We start from the raw sequence: 17690 nt of genomic DNA, 5'->3' as shown, positions 1-17690 counted from the left end.
CATCCTTCTTTGTCTTTTGTGACAGGAAGATTAAGATCCAGGGTCTTATTCAGTTGTTGCAGTTAGACTCTATTTCACTCGGTTGTTTCAAGCCTCCTTTTAAGTTACCGACAGATTTTCATCATTATCCCCTCAAGCCCAGTGAAATCCTGACCCAGAGTTATGTTCTCCAAGGGCAGCATGGTATAAAGAAGAGAGGGCATGGCCTTTTGTCAAACCTTGGGTCTGAATTCTATATCTGCCATTTATGGGCATGGTAGCTTGGGTAAGGTGCATAAACTTGATGGACCTCAATTCCCTTATCTGGAAATCGGAGAGGATTATTGCCACAACACAGATTGTGTGTGTGGGGGGGTTGTGGACCCTATAAGGAAATACTCTATGGAAGTGCCCCAGTGCTACGTCTGGAGGATGGCAGGTTTCTAGTTCATGTCCATGTCCTTTTTAATTAATTCTTTCTTTACCACTGCCTAGATCATCTCCTTTCCTTTCTCCATTACACATATGCAAAATACTGAATGAGCTTACCAAGTTCCTAATGACTTTCTGGATTTTCTTATTTTCATGAGACAGAGTCTACTCTCGCAGCATGATCCCAATCAGCTGCCCCCGTGCGGATATCCAACTGATGTGCCCAATGGACTAGCTTCATGGAAATATTCTTCACTTTCTGCAAGCAATTTCATGTTACTTCAGTCTCCAGGCCCAGCAGTTCCTGCTTCCTGCCTGGCTTGTTCATTCTCTCATGTGCAGCTGCAAAAATCACAGTCCTCCTTTAAGACACGGTAACATATCATACACCTTCTCTGAATTCTTCCCAGGCCTTCATGGCCTTTGGTCCAGCCTCTATGCTCCACACATCCTGCACACATGTCCATTCTCATACTTACCTTTCTCAACATAGGATAATTATGTGGCCATCTCTTTGCTCCCGAATAGACTGCAAGCTCGAAAGGGCATAGATACACCTAATGTCTCTTTGCTTGGCTTCTAGAAAATGCCGCATGGAATTTTGGGTAAATACACGAATGGATGCCAGAATGCACAAATGAATGAAGTATTGAATATTTTAAGGAATAATGTCGTAGACATTAAAAAATACTAAAATCATTATGTCTCAATGACATGGTTGCAGGAACACCAGAGAATGCCTGTTTCATACTTTTAAGCAAACATCTGTAGAACTAGTTTTTGAACCATTTTAAGTGATAAGTGCATTGTTCTTACTGTCTATATGCACATCTTCCCTTCCCCCTCCCCTTGCCTCTCCCGTTGTTCTCTCCAACTCTTTCCGTCTTCCTTCTGCCTTTTGAAGAAACTAGAATTAAGAGGGATTATTTGGAGATCCCTCCAGAGGCTGGTAACCTCAGCTGTGACATCTGGAATCCAGCCTGTTTTACTTGCTCGGTCCATAAAACATCCTTATAAATGTTAACTGGTAACTAACCTCTCGCTCTGTTAACCCTCTCCTTCCTGGCTTGGCAGTGGCTCTGTTCTGCATCTGGTCTTAGAATTCACATTCTTTTTCTCCCCTAGGGGGCACGTCTTGTCTTCACTGGTGATGCCTAAAAGTGCCAGGCAGCAAGCTACATATCATAAAGGCCTTAAGGGATTTTTCTCCTGCAGTTTCTACGTGATGTCCATTGATTTTTCAGGAAGTGCCCCTGCACTTTTCCTGTCTCCCTTGGGAGAAAATCTAGAGTCCTCACACAGAATGTATGGTCTGATCAGCCCTTCCATGACAACATTGAATATATTTATGGATAAGGTCTTTACACAAGGGAGCCTATGCCCTCACCAGAAGAATTCAAAACTAATAATGCCAACGTTTGCCTGGAAGAAAAATAACCTAGAAACTCACATGAGAACAAGACTGTTTTCTCTTAACTTATTCCTTAAAGCAAAAAATTAGATTAAGACTAAAGAGGAATGATATTTGAAATGTGCTACTGGTCAACCTTCTACTTATGGACATTATATACGTTAACTGTGTGCATGTGCATGTGAGTCTTGTATGTGTGTGTGTGTGTGTGTGTGTGTGTGTCTAATATCTGTCATCATAGAGCTGATGACTGCAAGGTTCAATATTCTAATGAAGGGGGTGAATAAGGATGGTTTGATTTTTGTTTTGAGTTTTGCCAACAATGATAGCAATAATGATAGTAACCGCCGTTAACAGAGTGTTAATGACACTATGTCACATTTTGCATGCGGGATCTTATTTAATTAGCAAAACAACCTGTAAAATCAAGACTTATTACCTCTACTTTACCAAGGAGAACTGCATGCTAAAGCTGACTACTAATGCATTTGAGAAGCTTGCCAAATGTCTCACGGTTAGGAACAGAGAAAGGAGAGAGTCAGACTGATCACAAACTCTGCCCTTAGCTACTGCACAATACTGCCCCCCAGTCAGTCCAACAATATTCTACCTCTACAGCTTACTTTCCCCAATTGCTTAAAATATAATCCTGTCATCGCGTAACTAATCAATGAGAACAATGACTCTCAGATATGATGATAGCTCGGGAAAACACCTTTTAAGTCAAAATGGATTTTATTAAAAAAGCGAAACCCTAGAACCCACTGAAGGCATGTTGAATCAGGCTATCTTCAGGCAGGACTCAGGAATCTCTGTTCAAATGCCTCCCCAGCCAATTCTGATGCAACGTCCTTGGTACCGCTTTGTTGACCCATAGCTGGACACCATGTCTTAGACAGACTCTAAAATTTCGGTCACGGACTGTGTCTGCCCCAAAAGGCCTGGCACATAGTAGCCTCTCAACAAATTGTTGTTGAACTGAATTGTTGAACCACCGATCTTTATAGTGGTGTTTCCCACATTGGAAAAATAATGAGCACAATATTTCCTTTACTTTTTAGAAGGGGAAAACCATTCAGTCCCATGAAGCAGCTCAGCCTTTCAAGCTTGGAGGAGGCAGTCAGGCAGCTGTGATGGAATCTCTCCAGCAGAGCTTTGCATTAAGGAGAAAGGCTACACTCAAGGTAGACGTTTCCTTCCTAGGGCAATATGGGCATCTATCATTAAGGTTTATAGGTATTTGTATATGTCATTACTGTTATGGGTTTCTCCTGGGTCCTGGGGAGAATCAAGTCGAATGCCTATAAAAATACAAACTCCTAAGAGAAAGATGCTCTCTAAAGATATAGTATTACTATAAATTTCAACCGCTTCCCCTTGCTTGAAAATGCTGTCCTGGTGAGAACGATCGCTTATCAGGTGTTGGCTCATTTCCCAAGCTAGTGGGAAACCGACCTAACTCTCAGGCGTCCTGAAAATGGAGGAATGGGGTCACTGGGGTAAAGGGCAGAGAAAATAGCTAACAAAAAGTGACAATAATCTGTTTTTCAAATCTGTATCAGTTACAAGTACAGCCTTACCAATAGTTGGTGCAATAATAACAAAAACATGGGCTTACAAACAACTCCATTATCTGTTCTTAAATGGAATACCATCTTCTTAAAGGAATTTGTTTCACTTGCTGGCTTTCTTACCGCTGCAAGGACCCAACCCAATTCGGCATGTGACAACATCAGGGAGCCTGATTCTCCTCCTTACTCCTCAAGAACTATCAGTCATCTCGATCTCTATCAGATTTTCACAGTAGCTAGCTGTTTGAACCACGACAGTTGCTTTGGGGTCAATCTTTTAAACCCAAAGCCAAAATCCCCTTACCCATCTCATGTATATGAGAATAAACGTCTCTGAACTGTTCATAATCTTGGAGAAGTGCAATCCTTTGGCCTACAGATAAATATGTGCTTTGCTAGTTCCTGGTGATTTTACACCCAGTAGGGAGGTGATGCCTACGTAAAAGCAACGTTCTCAGAAGAACTGGATACGTTTGTAGATAGATGAAGGGGATGTAAATTGCACAGCCATTTTGAAAAGTAATGGTGCACTGTGATTAAAAGACTTGGAAATATTCCAACATGTATTTTTTTATGTGTTGGCCTTACTCTAATATACATATTTATACAAATATTATAATTACTATAAAATATGTAAAATGCACAAACATAACACAAATATGTGTTATGTGTTACGTATATGTATATGTAAAGGACAGATGCCAGATATCTGCATATTATTCTACTTGTCACCTTGTCCTATTCTATGCATTCGATGTCGGCAACTCTCAGCCCTCTGTTCTAACTCCTCATTTCCAGGAGACCTGCCTTCTCAACATCTCTTGCATGACTAACAGACATCTTGCAACTGAACTCTGGATATTCCCTGCCAGACCTGTCCTTTCCACAGTCTTCCCCATTTCAAATGGAAGCTTCAAAATAGGTCAAGACTCCAGAACTACATGATCATTTTCGTTATCCCCACTCCTCCAAACCACCATCATTTTGGAGGTCAGAAGAGAGCTCTGAGTGGATTGACATATTACATGGTCACCAGCAAGTTGATTGATCTGAAAGCCTTAGGAATGGATGTGACCACCTAGAAAAGGGGTGGGAAAAGAGAAAAGAATAAAACCCAAGAAAAATCTTCAAGGAACCTTAACAGAGCTCAGATATAGAAGGCAGAGGCTTGAGAAGAGTTGGAAAGACGACCCAGGCCCTCAGTTTGTTGGAGGTGAGACTATATATTAGATTAGCATGGGAGGCAAAGCTAGGTGTGCTCTGGGAGGGGTTCTGGGGAAGCAGCTGTGTCACCCTCCTATGGGTTGTTCCAGAAACTTCCCATCATAGAAATAGTGCTTAGGCCTAGGATCACTGTGAGAGAGGACTCGAGCCACCACCACAGAAAGCAGTCCAGCCCCATCTGTCACCTCAGATTCAACAGAGCCAGGTCATGTGTTCTGTGGAATGAAAGGAAAAGGACGAGTCAGGTCCTCACCAGGTGGAGTCCAGGGTCAGAAGGCTGTGAGGAAATCCCTGTCTGTGGTTGTACAGTCTTCTCCATCTTATCTCGGGGCAGCAACCCCCATTGGCCATCACAATACCCAAGTTCCTGTTAGATGAGCCAGGCTGCCACCCAAGGGGCTGTGCTATTAGGAGACAAGGGAGACCCTGAGAGAACATTGTTGTGAGTGACAGCAAAGGGTGAAGCTGGGCCAAAATCGGAGCTACTGTCTCCCTAAGCCTCAGTCCAGCAACACCCTGGATTCTCTGTGTATTTACTCTAGGAAGGAGAATCTGTCATGTTAATTTAAAAACCCTGGTGGTGCCTGGGTGGCTCAGTTGGTTAAGTGTCCGACTTCGGCTCAGGTCATGATCTTGGGGTTCATGAGTTGGAGCTCCACATTGGCTCTGTGCTGACAGCTCAAAGCCTGGAAACTGCTTCAGATTCTGTGTCTCCCTCTCTCTCTCTGCCTCTCCCCCACTCGCACTCTGTCTCTCTGTTTCTCTCTCTCTGTCTCAAAAATAAATAAACATTAAAAAAAATTGAAAACCCCTGCAGAACCCCCCCCCCCCCAGAAGTCACTGATGGGTGAAGGAAGGAAGAGAGCACAGAGGAGACCAGGGGCTGAAAGGAACTGAAGTCTGGCCGTCCTAGGAGCAGACGGGGAGCAAAACAATGCAACACCAGCCCCCAGGGCAGGGTGAGTAGGAACTGTGGGGTAGGACTCTCATTCTGCCCTCCATTGGCACCAGAGATTCCCAGAGGAAATTAGGAAAGGAGTCCTAAGGAAAACTGGATTTCCTCTCATAAAAGCCTCTGAGGTCCATTTAGACTTGAAATATTCTTAGAAATGTAAATTCTGGGATATTTATTTCCTAACTTGTCTTTATAATATGCATGACCTGCTTTTATTATTTTTAAATCAACAAAAAGAGGACTTAAAAGGAAATGACCGTGGTTTTTGCACTTATGATTTTTCTCTGTATTTCTAAGAGATTTACTTACATTCATATCACAAATCTCATGTATGATAGTTGGCAAATATCCCATTTCATTGACCAAAAAATGAAGTGCTGGAGAGATTAACGAACCTTCTAAAGGTCAAAATTCTAAACACTAAATCCTGTGGGTAATTTTTCCCTAAGCACAAATTCCCTATTTCAACATGTTCAAGCAATTGCCAAATTATAATTTCTGCTTTTGCCCCAGATTTCAAATTGGTTGGGGCTGCACTGGATGATTTCAGACAAATTTTTCAGATATTTAAAATGGCATCTGGCTTTACTTCCCTTAAAATACTGTTGACTATGATTGTTTTCCTTTCTCCTGCCTGAGGCTTCTCAGAACCTCAAGTTCAGTTGGTTTTTTTCTTGAGGACATACATCAGATGGAATTTCTTTTTTCTTAAATGCCTTGAGTGGGAACATTCCCTTTTGTCAACAAATGCTTTAGGGGTATTAAAGTATTTAAATACATATATATGTGGAAGATCACTGATGTGTTATTGAACCCCTCGCTCATGAGTAAAAGCATAGTGTTCTGACAGGAAGCTTGCAAATTTCTATTTTGCGTTGTGCTGTGAAAAATTCAAAGATGACTTTAATTTTAAAAATCTTGTAACATTTCACTTACATAAATGCTGTCTCTTATCTTTAGTTGAATATTTTCTTTCAGAGAGATTGTCTGTTTTAAAATATTGTTTAGAGTCCGTGAACAACTATTACAGTAAAAAAAAAAGATATAGGTTCTGAAATACCACAGCAATTGCTTCCTTTCTTACAAAGTATAAAAATTCCTTAGTTGCGATATGTTTAAAAAATATATTTTATAACATGGATGTTATATTTGATGACAAATCAAATTTTTGAACGAAATCACAGATGCTGGTGCCATCGGGGGCTCATTTACCTAAATAACATCTATCCATTTTGCTTAAATTTCATGTTTGGATGAAATTTATATTAGTAAATATGAGTAAATATTATTAAACTATCAATGTCTTTGCTGTGCATTGACTTCATCTATTTTCCTTCCAAGTCTGATATAGCGAGTACAGTCAGGCAGGGAGAAAAAGAAAACAAACAAACAAACAAAAAACCAAATCACAAACTAATAGCACATACAAACCGCCACTGCATAGTTTATAATGATAAAAACAGAGGGCAAAATATAACTTTACAAATGTTTCTTTCTTTCTCCTTCTTTCTTTTTTTCAAGCCCACCAAGTGCCAGTAATTACTCTCATAGGAAGAATCAGAGAAACAAAATTGCCCTATTAGGAGCCAAGAAGCAAGAAATGTGTTTTAGAAAACATTTAAATGAATGTGATTTCCTACTGAGTTATGGTTTTGCCAGGTAAATGACTCTTTTGACCAATTCTCAAATGTAAGCCTGGAATGAGTAAACATTATTGCTCAAGCTTCTGGCTTAGGAAAAACACACACATAATCTCATGTCTACTATCTTTCCACATTGAATACACGTACAAACGGTCTTCACTTAATTAGTCTGGGGGAGAGGCCAAAGAAGGAAAGGCCAGTAGCTGGCATGGATGAGCAGTAGATAATAACTTGCTAGGAGGGGAAAGGAATCAATTCAGAAAGGTCTGCTTTGTTATTTCATAGTGACAGCGGCCAATGAAGCTCGGAGAGCAGATTTGCCAAAAAAAACAAAGAATCAAGGTCTAATAAGCTTCGAAAGTTGAAAGACTTGACGGCCATTTAATTCAATAACCTCCCATCTCAGCAGAGGGGAATTTCAAGTCTGGAGAAGTGACGTGGCTTGCTGAAGATTAGACAGCTGGTAAGTGAGAAAGCCAGGCTTTGTACCAAGATATCCTGCGCTCCATGAAGAGCTCTTTTTATTATTCCCAACTCCATACTCCCCTCCACCGCTTTTTGAGGTGGATCCCGATGATAATGGATTCTACCTGGGGTTTAGTCTGTTTTACCTTAATACGGGAACTAATGCAGACATTTGGGAAGGATGGGGAAGACTTTGATGATGCACAGCAACTAACACTTTGGCTTAATCAGAAATCAGTTTGAAGACACTAAATACCTTATAACCACATGAAGCCGATGTGGGTGGGGAGGGTGGGGGAGCAGGAGCTGGACACTCATACAGAAACAAAGCAGAGACTCGAATATCAGGAAGTGATGGTTCTTTGTCAGGACAGTCTAAAAGAAGGTCTAAGACAATAGCTTTGCATGTCAGGTGCATCTACATGAGGGCTGAAGGTCGTGGAGGGGGAGAAGGTGGGTTTCATTAACAAGGTTCACTGATCTCTGTCATGTGGGCATGTGGGGACTTCCCAAGCACATTTCCCTAGGAAGTTTCCCACTTCTGCTGAGTCGTAAAAGTACCCTGTGTTCTGAGCAGGGCTTTCCACTGTGGTCCAATACTTTTGCTTCACTATCAGAAAGCGACGGCTGGTGCATTCAAACCATCAAGAGAAAATAGGTTTAATTCACAGAACAGTTTGGACACGTAAGGCATTTTTTTCTTCTATCCTCAAGCAGCCTGCTTGAACGTGTAACTTTTCTCATGTTCTAAGTTCATTAAGACCGCATCTCTTTTTAAAAATCCTGGCCAATTAATAATGAATTTCTGTCATGTAGCTGATTCCAGTTAATCAATGAGGTCACCAGAAACATTGAATCCCACGTTGTTCTTTAAAATTGTCCCCATTCTAAACCACCGATGGTTTCTAAAAATGTCAGATGAGCAGCTATTAGGATAATGATCACTAATGGCGACATAACCTCCGGTGTCTTGGCCACACTTTAACCCTCGAGGTCGAAGTTCAATTATATCCATTAAAGCTCACAAATTCAACAAGAGGCACGGGGCTTAACTTTGTCACAGAAATGGTATCCAGTTCAAATCCGCTGATTTGGCTTTCTGGCCCCACGTGTTTTCCCAGCTTCTGGAACAGAGAATTCTACTCGGGCAGTGTGTTTAAATAGTTGGTACCACTGCCTATGCTTAATTGTATTCTTTCTAACCTGTAACTCATTACCAGTTGTGTTATTCCAAGTTATGGGAAGGAAGATATTCGGTAATTAATTTCGTTGGTGACGCTGAAAAAGGCTTTTACATAACCTTGCACGCTGTACAGTGCCAGTTTAATACAATCCCACGATTCCTTCTCCGCAACTGTAAAACACAAAAACTCTAAAGATCAAATTTTAAAAAAAAACTAGCAGCATATTTATTTAGTGGTAAAACCTGACTTGCACTGATATGACCTTATTTTGAGTCTATTTATCTCCCTTTAATGTGAAGATCTATGGCTTTCATTGTAAAAATTAATGCGTTTGATTGGGGGGAGCTGTCCCGGACCCCACTGAAGGTCATTATATATCATATATATGCATATGCACTGTATTGGAGTTGTAACATCTGAAAAAATAATCTTGGAAACCAATGCGACAATAAATTATATTTAATATAGAAAACAAAAGCCAAATAAAATTTAAAAAATCTGAATTCCAACACAGAACTGCCCAAATTAGTTTTAGATAAGGGATTGTGAAACAGAAAAAGTAAAAAGTTCGGGTAATTTTCTAAGCCTACGGAAAGTGATTTTGAAAACTAGGTCTGTTTGGTTTTTTTTATTTTAAAATCTTTTTTTTAAATTCTTTTTATTTTTTTTTGTTTTTTTTTTTTTTTTTTTTTTTTTTTTTGAGAGAGAGAGACAGAGACAGAGCATGAGCAGGCAAAGGGGCAGGAGACACAGAATCCAAAGCAGGCTCCAGGCTCCGAGCTGTCAGCACAGAGCCCGCTTCGGGCCTCGAACTCACAAACCGTGAGATCATGACCTGAGCCCGAGTCAGAGGCTTAACAGACTGAGCCACCCAGGCACCCCTGAAAACTGGCTCTGTAGGGCTCTGTGAAGACAGCTCGGAGCCTGGCGCCTGCTTCGGATTCTGCGTCTCATTCTCTGCTCCTCCCCGACTTGTGCTCTGTCTCTCTCTGTCTCTCAAAAATAAATAAATGTAAAAGAAAAAAAAATTAGATAAGCAAATCTTATTTGCAGCCCATACATTCAGACTCTTTATCCCCTAGTAGATTTTGGTTAGGCTTGTATTTCATGCTATTTTGTTGTTGTTGTTGTTGTTCTCTTACTTTACTTTTTGTGTCACGTTATTTTATTTTCCAGTGTGTGTATTCATGAAAAACAGCAGATTAAGAGCACTAGGAACTCTCACACAACAAATCCATGGTGGGCATGGGCCCTGCAGCCTTCCTGATGCTGTTAGGGCAGCACCTCATGGCTGTTTTCCTGGCTACTTCTTGTGATGAGAGACACATTTATCCAAATAACATTCAATATTTGGCCTCTCAGCTGAGACCTCGGACAAAGGACCTAATTGTAAAAAGAAGTGCTGTTTATTTGACCCATGCCTATTGCACCTCATTCATTTCCACTGCAATCACAGAACCCTGCATGCGTCTTATTCACCCTTAAAAATAACCCCTGAAAAAAAAGGGGGGGGATAGGTATCTTTCAAGGTGTGTTCCAACAACGAAGCCTTTTTTGCTTTCAATGTATTGCTCTGTTTTTCACAGTTTGGATTGGAACCAGCACTCTATTTAAAACCAGCCTATTAGTTTTTAGTTGCCTTTCACAAGGACAGTAATTTTATTTTTGTGCACCTTGGTACCAAATTATATATGTAAGGTTTCTGGACAAAGAATATTAAGTAGCTCTGATCCCTTATTGATTCTGATACTGAATTCCACAAGGGAGAGAGAATATGAACACAACCATAACATCAAAAGACCCTGTTTTGGCAAGAAAAAAGTTTTTAAAATATTCATTATGTACATGGTTTTCTGTTCAGGAAGCTCATCTTGGGTATGTAACTTCCAGTTAGAAAAAGGGAGAGAATGAGATGGAGTTTTGTGGTCTGGGAATACTCAACTCAACTTTTATTCAACAAGACGCGAGGACCTTGGAGTATGAAATCCAACTGCACTGGCTTTTATTGTCCTCAATGAAAACAGAAAAGAAAGTAGATTTTTGGACTCGGTATGTTCTCAGGTCCTAGACTGGAAAACAACTAACATCGACACTGACAAGAAAGTAAGTGGCGGACAGGCAACCTGTATCTATTCATCCAGGTGCATTCTAAGTGCACCTCATTTAAAAGAGGGCTCTTTAAAAGTCCACCAACAGTGATTATTTCCAGTTGACAGTCATGAGCTTTCAACAAATGTCTGGTTCTTCGGAACTCAGTAGAAACCTCAGTGAGGAGAAAAGCAGAAACCACGAAGCCACAGGGAAGTGACAACTCCTATGAATTAGTGTTACTTCAGAAAAACAACCACCAACCTTTAAACAGCTTAAGCGAAATGTCAAGTAAATCAAGTATACCTACCATAGGCTAAGCCTGGGTTATGAAAATGTTAACAAATGACTATGTATTATCACAATGAAGAAAGCACGTTGCACTTGACGGCAGCTGGGAAAATTATGAAAGTAAACACCAATATACACCAGACCTAAAAAACTATTTGGCAACACAGAAGAGAATTTCATAATCTCCCTTTTACACTCACAAAATGTTTAGGAGTATTTCTGTTAATCCTTTAGCAATAATTGTGTTCCTTTAACCCAAGGTGAGGAGTTGGCATGAATCACGTGAAAAGGGAACTAGCTAGTGAGCCTGGTAAATATATCGTTTGCCTGAAGATACTGGTGAAATGCTCCGCGTGTCTAGATTTAAGCGTCACATGTAGCCAGATGCTCCCATCTATCTATCCATTTTTCATGTACTTTCCTTTTTACATATTCAAGCGAAGTGCTTTTTCCCCACTTTTCTTAGAGGGATATTAACTTAAAAGGCCTATAGAACACAGGCTATCCAGGCTGGCATGGTATACTTTATTCATTCTTAACTAGACTGCAGTATTATAATTAACGTAGGAAATGTACATGCAAAATAACACAGGTACACCGTGAATATAATTATCCCTCCCATCACACATTGTCCCATAGGGAACTACTATTTAAAGCTTCTTAAGCACACTTTCTGGAACTTTCTACACAGCTTATTGTGCACAGCTTCCTTTTTTTTTCTCTGAGTGTCTCAGGAAGCATTCTATGTCAGTATTTCAGTACCTAGTGAGGTGATTCATTTAAACAAACGGCTGAAATGTCATCCATTATGTGAATATTCCATGATTTATCCAATCATTTTCCAATTAGTGGGCATTTTAGAATATTTCTAGACTCTTATTATTAATAAGAATGGACACATCTTTCATACGTGTGTTAGGCATATCTATAGGATATATTCCTAGAAATAGAATTGTCAGGTTAGACAGTATCTGAATTTAAAATTCTGAAAGATATTTCTAAGGTGTGCCTCAAAGATATTGTACCAATGCACATTTTTATTAACATTGTTTAGAATGGTTCATTTCCCCATACTCACCAATGATATATATTACCATTTCTGGCCAATATAAAACTGAAAATTGTATTTCACAGTTTTAAATTTTAATATTAAATTAGGAGTGAAACTGAGCATCTATTCATATTTCCTAAGCTTTTTGTATTTTCTTTTTTTGTATTGTCTTTATTAGTGTTCTTTTCCCCTTTTTTCCTATGTTTTTAATTGATTTTTATGATAAATTTAAACCTAAACACAATCATGTATGTTGCAAGTATTTTTTTCTTTTCTTTTTTTTTTCTTTTTCTTTTTCTTTTTTTTTTTTTTTTGAAATCCTGGTATATTGGCCCCAAGAAATGTTTAGATAGTGAGGTTTATCAATTTTCCCCCTGGATCAGTGTTTAATTGCTTTTAATAAAAATATAGAGTAATTTTTGCAGAGAAATAAGTGGCTATGTTATTTTAAATAATTAAAAGCATAGAACAAAGTTTTATTTACTGTTATTTTAAGAATAAATACATTTTAGGGGCGCCTGGGTGGCGCAGTCGGTTAAGCGTCCGACTTCAGCCAGGTCACGATCTCGCGGTCCGTGAGTTCGAGCCCCGCGTCGGGCTCTGGGCTGATGGCTCGGAGCCTGGAGCCTGTTTCCGATTCTGTGTCTCCCTCTCTCTCTGCCCCTACCCCGTTCATGCTCTGTCTCTCTCTGTCCCAAAAAAAATAAATAAACGTTGAAAAAAAAATTTAAAAAAAAAAAAAGAATAAATACATTTTAAAGGGCTTTTATTTAGAAATACTGGATTGTAAGTATTTTCATCTATAATACGTAAGTAGACGTTAGTTCTTATTTTTGAGAGTATTACTAAAGGCTCCTGACATGGGAAAGTTGTTTCTACTGGTTTCCTTCTAGATTGAAAAGCAGCAGTCCCCTCGAGAATACCCCTGCTACACGGAGGAGATTAAGTACCACAGAGGGTTTTTTTTTTCAATCTAAGAGCCCCATACACTCAGTTTGCCCAGCTATGGGAATGTGGTGGGATCAATAGGGCTGCAATGTATGAGGTCACAAAGCGGCCTCTCTCATACCTCATTTCAAGGCTTAAGTTGCTCTTTGCATCGTAACAGATTGCCTTACGGCTTCCCGCTCACCTCTGTCAACTTGACTGAATTGGATACCCCTGGAGGTTCATGGCTTTGCCTCTGATATAACCTGCTTAGGTAAACCCCCAGCCTGTGCTGGAATTGAACTTTTAATAAGTAACTCAATAGAAAACATGAAATTGTAAAATAATGATATGAGGAGATTCCAACACCGAAAGGTAACATATTTTGAACCAATGAAATGGCAAAGCTAGTTATAGTTGACAAAATTAGTAGTAAAAAACATAGCAACTTTTTTTTAACGGTGATTTACTGGGGAGCCTGGGTGGCTCAGTCGGTTGGGTGTCCGACTTGGGCTCAGGTCATGATCTCACCGCTTGTGGGTTTGAGCCCCGTGTCGGGCTCTGTGCTGACAGCTCAGAGCCTGGAGCCTGCTTCGGATTCTGTGTCTCCCTCTCTCTCTTCCCCTCCCCCACTCGTGCTCTGTTTCTCTCTCTCTCTCAAAAATAAATAAACATTAAAAATTTTTTTCAGTTGATTTATTTATTTTGAGAGAGAGACAGTAAGAAGCGGCAGAGAAAAAGGGAGAGAGAGAATCCCAAGCAGTCTGACGGCATGGAGCCCAATGCAGGTGTCAGTCTCACAACGTGGGGCTCCATCTCAGGAACCGTAAGACCATGACCTGAGCCGAAATCCAGAGGCAGGACACTTAAGCTACTGAGCTACCCAGGTGCCCCAATACATAGCAACTTAAAAAAATTGTTAATGTTTATTTATTTTTGAGAGAGAAAGAGACAGAGCACAAGCAGAGGAGGGGCAGAGAAAGAGAGAACATCTCAAGCTGGCTTTGCACTGTCAGCTCAGAGCCCCAATGCAGGGTTCGAACTCACGAACTGTGAGATCGTGATCTGAACCAAAATCAAGAGGCAGACACTTACCTGCGCCATCCAGGCACCCCAAGACAAAACAACTTTTTTTTTAATGTTTATTTATTTATTTTTGAGAGAGAGGGAGGGGCAAAGAGAGGGAGACCTAGAATCCGAAGCAGGCTCCAGGTTCTGAGCTGTCAGCATAGAGCCTGACGCGGGTCTCAAACCCAGGCACCGTGAGATCGTGACCTGAGCCGAAGTCAGACACTTAGCCAACTGAGCCACCCAGGCACCCCAATATATAGCAACTTTTAATTGCCGTTTGGAGAAAATGTCTATGGATTTATGACCGTGATTATAGCTATCTCACCACCACTTACCAAAAGCGATGTACATTTGTGTTCCCTGAGTTGTCTTTTCTCCATAAATGATTGCTGTTTAAAATTAAAACCTCCCCAAACATTAAAAAGTAAACTTCTATTGTCTAATTTTTTTTTCTCTAAACTCATGGTGCCTTTACATTCGATATCAGTCTGATGTGTGCACCCGACTGTTTGCTGCTTATATTATAGATGACACTTCATCTCCAAGGATGACTTTATCTCCCCATTGTGCCTAGTGAACTCCTGGATAAACAGATCTCAGTATCATTGATTAGTTGTACTTGAACTAAATACACCTTCACACGACTGGGATCTAAAGAGCCATCATCTCAACAAAAGCTTTTAAAGGTTTATCAGAGTGACAGGACAAAAATATGACATATGTTCAGAAAATTAAACAGCCTCATCTTCAGATCTAAAGAAATCCGTTACCGGCGGTTTCCTGGTCCTGGAAAGGTAAACTGCAAGTAAGTGTTAGTGGCATTTCTAAGCACCGTGCAGGATAAACCTCTGTACAAATTACCATCAATAGGCACAACAGGGAAGCAGAAGCAGCAAGATTCATTTTCCTCTATTTGACTAGTTCAAATGAGTTTCTCCACACAAAGCAATCTATATGGTTCTCCAGCAGAAATGAAAAAATTTGAACACTATCACCTTCATCACAGTTCAAAGGAGATATTAGAAGCTGTGTACCAGTCTGTGTGTGTGTGTGTGTGTATGCTTATATGTACACACACTCACACGCACACACGTATGTGTGCACCACAATGCAGACAAATAACTCCGTTTAGATGCTCCAAGCTCTGGGATAAGCTAGTGATTCTTGTAGATTTTTGCTGAAAACATCTAAAAATCTCTCTAGCTGAGGCTAAATTTGCCTCCATTTTGAGGGCCTTCTTGGTGTCGCCGCCTTAATCTGCAGTCTAGATGGGTTTTCTGGATATCTGGACTCCTGTGAGCATGAAGATTTAACTCTCTAGGGACCGGATTCCTTATTTGTGTTACTGAGCGCTTGTTACTTTTCCTGTTCCATCCTGTTCTTCAGATTATGAGGAGATCCTGGTCCGGGCACCTGTGCCTAGAATGTGGCCGTCAGCTCTCACAATGAGGAGATTAAGAGCAAGGGCTCCATAGTCACTATCTGGGCTCAGACCTCTGACCGGCAGGGAGACCCTGGACAAGGTGCTTCGTCTCTGAGCCTCAGATTCCTAATCCACAAAATGGGGATAACCTGAGTGAAGATTAAATGTGATAACCCATTAAATATCCTTACAATGTTGCCTGGCACATAGTGATTCCCCTGTAAGTGTAGACAGTGTTATTTATTTCACTCCTTCCGGGCGCGGACTAGCAAGAGGACTACATGGTATGGCATGGTTCTTGTGAACCCCACCAGGGAACAGGTCCCTCAACCAGGTGGGCGGTAGGAGGCTCATGGGACCAATTTCTACTTGACAAAGGCTAAGACTGCAGTCGCAATAACCAGAGCAGAATTGTAAGGTGAGGTGCGTGGTTTTTTTTTTAAGTTTATTTATTTATTCAGGGGAGGAAGGGTTGGCAGAGAGAGAGGGAGAGAGAAATCCCAAGCAGATTTTGCGCTGACAGCGCAGAGCCCAACATGGGGCTTGAACCAATGAACCACGAGATCATGACCTGAGCCGAACCCAGACAAGAGTCAGACACCTAATAGGCTGAGCCCCCCAGGAGCCCTAAGGTGAGTATTGTTTTAACCAGAACTGGAGAAGTTAGCAGAGTAAGAGGCTTCTTTCAGAGACTCTCATTCAGATAGACTAGAAAAGAGTTAGAAATGCTGGCAGCTGCTTGGAAATCAAAGGTTAATACATTTTCCGAAAGTAGAACAAGGACTGAGAATATCTGAGGACAGTTGCTACAACGTCATCAGAAAACTATTGAATAAACTCATGAAGGATAAGGTTCATGGAGCAGGCAGTGATTAAGCCTAGAACAGGGGTCTGCCAACTTGTTCTGAAAAAAAGCCAGATAGGAAATATTTTCAGCTTTGTGGGCCATACAGAGTACATTGCAATTACTTAATTGCCATTGTCACGCGAAAGCAGCCATGGATGGTATGCAAGCAAATAGGCATGACTATGTTCCGTAAAAATTTATTTGCAAAAATAGGCAGCCACCACATTCGACTGGCTGGGAATAATTTGCTGACTCCTCTTCTGGAACACCAACAACAGTAATCATCATCATGATAATCATTTTTAATAATTAAATCTTGACCACGTACCAAACGCTGGGCTAAACTCTCTTTTTAACTTATTTTCTTATAACACTATGAGGTATATGCCATTATTACCCCTATTTATTTGTCAGAGGTGAAACAGGATCAGAGAATTACTTATCTCCTTTTCTCATAACACTGCACGGTCACACAGGTAATCAATATTGGCCAGAATTTACGCCCAGGCAGTTTGGCCCCAGAGATCGAATACTCTTAATCACTGCATCATTTTGCCTCTTGAGTGGGAGTGGGGTTGGGTGGCGTAGAGGCTATTTTAATTACCTATTCATCTCCATGTCCTCCTAAAGGGCCACTTATCCTAGTTGCTCCTGTTTGCTTTGGCTATTTTATGTGGCTCAAATACACTCAACACTTTAAAATGGCCCCCAATTCCCTGCAGGATCTGGACCCAGCCTAGCAAGCCAGTTTTGCACCAAGCGCCCCCTTTTTTTCTGCTTTCCAACTCACCTGTCTTCCTTCCTTGGAATATTCCATTCTGCTTATTGCCTTAGGCATTTGAATATGATATTTCCTCTGCCAGGATTATTCTTCCCTTCCTCTTCTTTTGGTTGACTTGTCTCTGATCAAATCTTAGTTTAATCAGCCTAACTTAACAGAAGACTTCTCTGATCTTGTACCCTTAGGCAGCAGGTGACTTTTTTTCATAGGACGCTGCAGCTTATAATTTTATATTCACCTATGTGAGCATTTGACTAATATATGTTTTTCCTGCACTAAAACAGAGTTTCTCAACCTCAGCACTATGGACATTTCAGGCTGGACAATTACATGTGTGTGTGCGTGTG

The 17690-nt window shown here is 40.7% G+C and overlaps 1 long non-coding RNA gene across 1 annotated transcript; it reads left to right on the top strand.

The window, feature by feature from the left end:
* Positions 1-5510: 5510 nt before the first annotated feature.
* Positions 5511-16188, top strand: LOC115500088. Its single transcript, XR_003964379.1, has 4 exons — positions 5511-5576; positions 7094-7231; positions 7501-7678; positions 15679-16188. It is a non-coding gene; the product is annotated as an uncharacterized LOC115500088 (long non-coding RNA).
* Positions 16189-17690: the final 1502 nt, after the last annotated feature.

This window comes from Lynx canadensis, chromosome D4 (assembly GCF_007474595.2).
Source record: "Lynx canadensis isolate LIC74 chromosome D4, mLynCan4.pri.v2, whole genome shotgun sequence".
NCBI classification, from domain to species: Eukaryota; Metazoa; Chordata; class Mammalia; order Carnivora; family Felidae; genus Lynx; species Lynx canadensis.
This window is presented reverse-complemented; position numbering and strand designations above follow the sequence as displayed.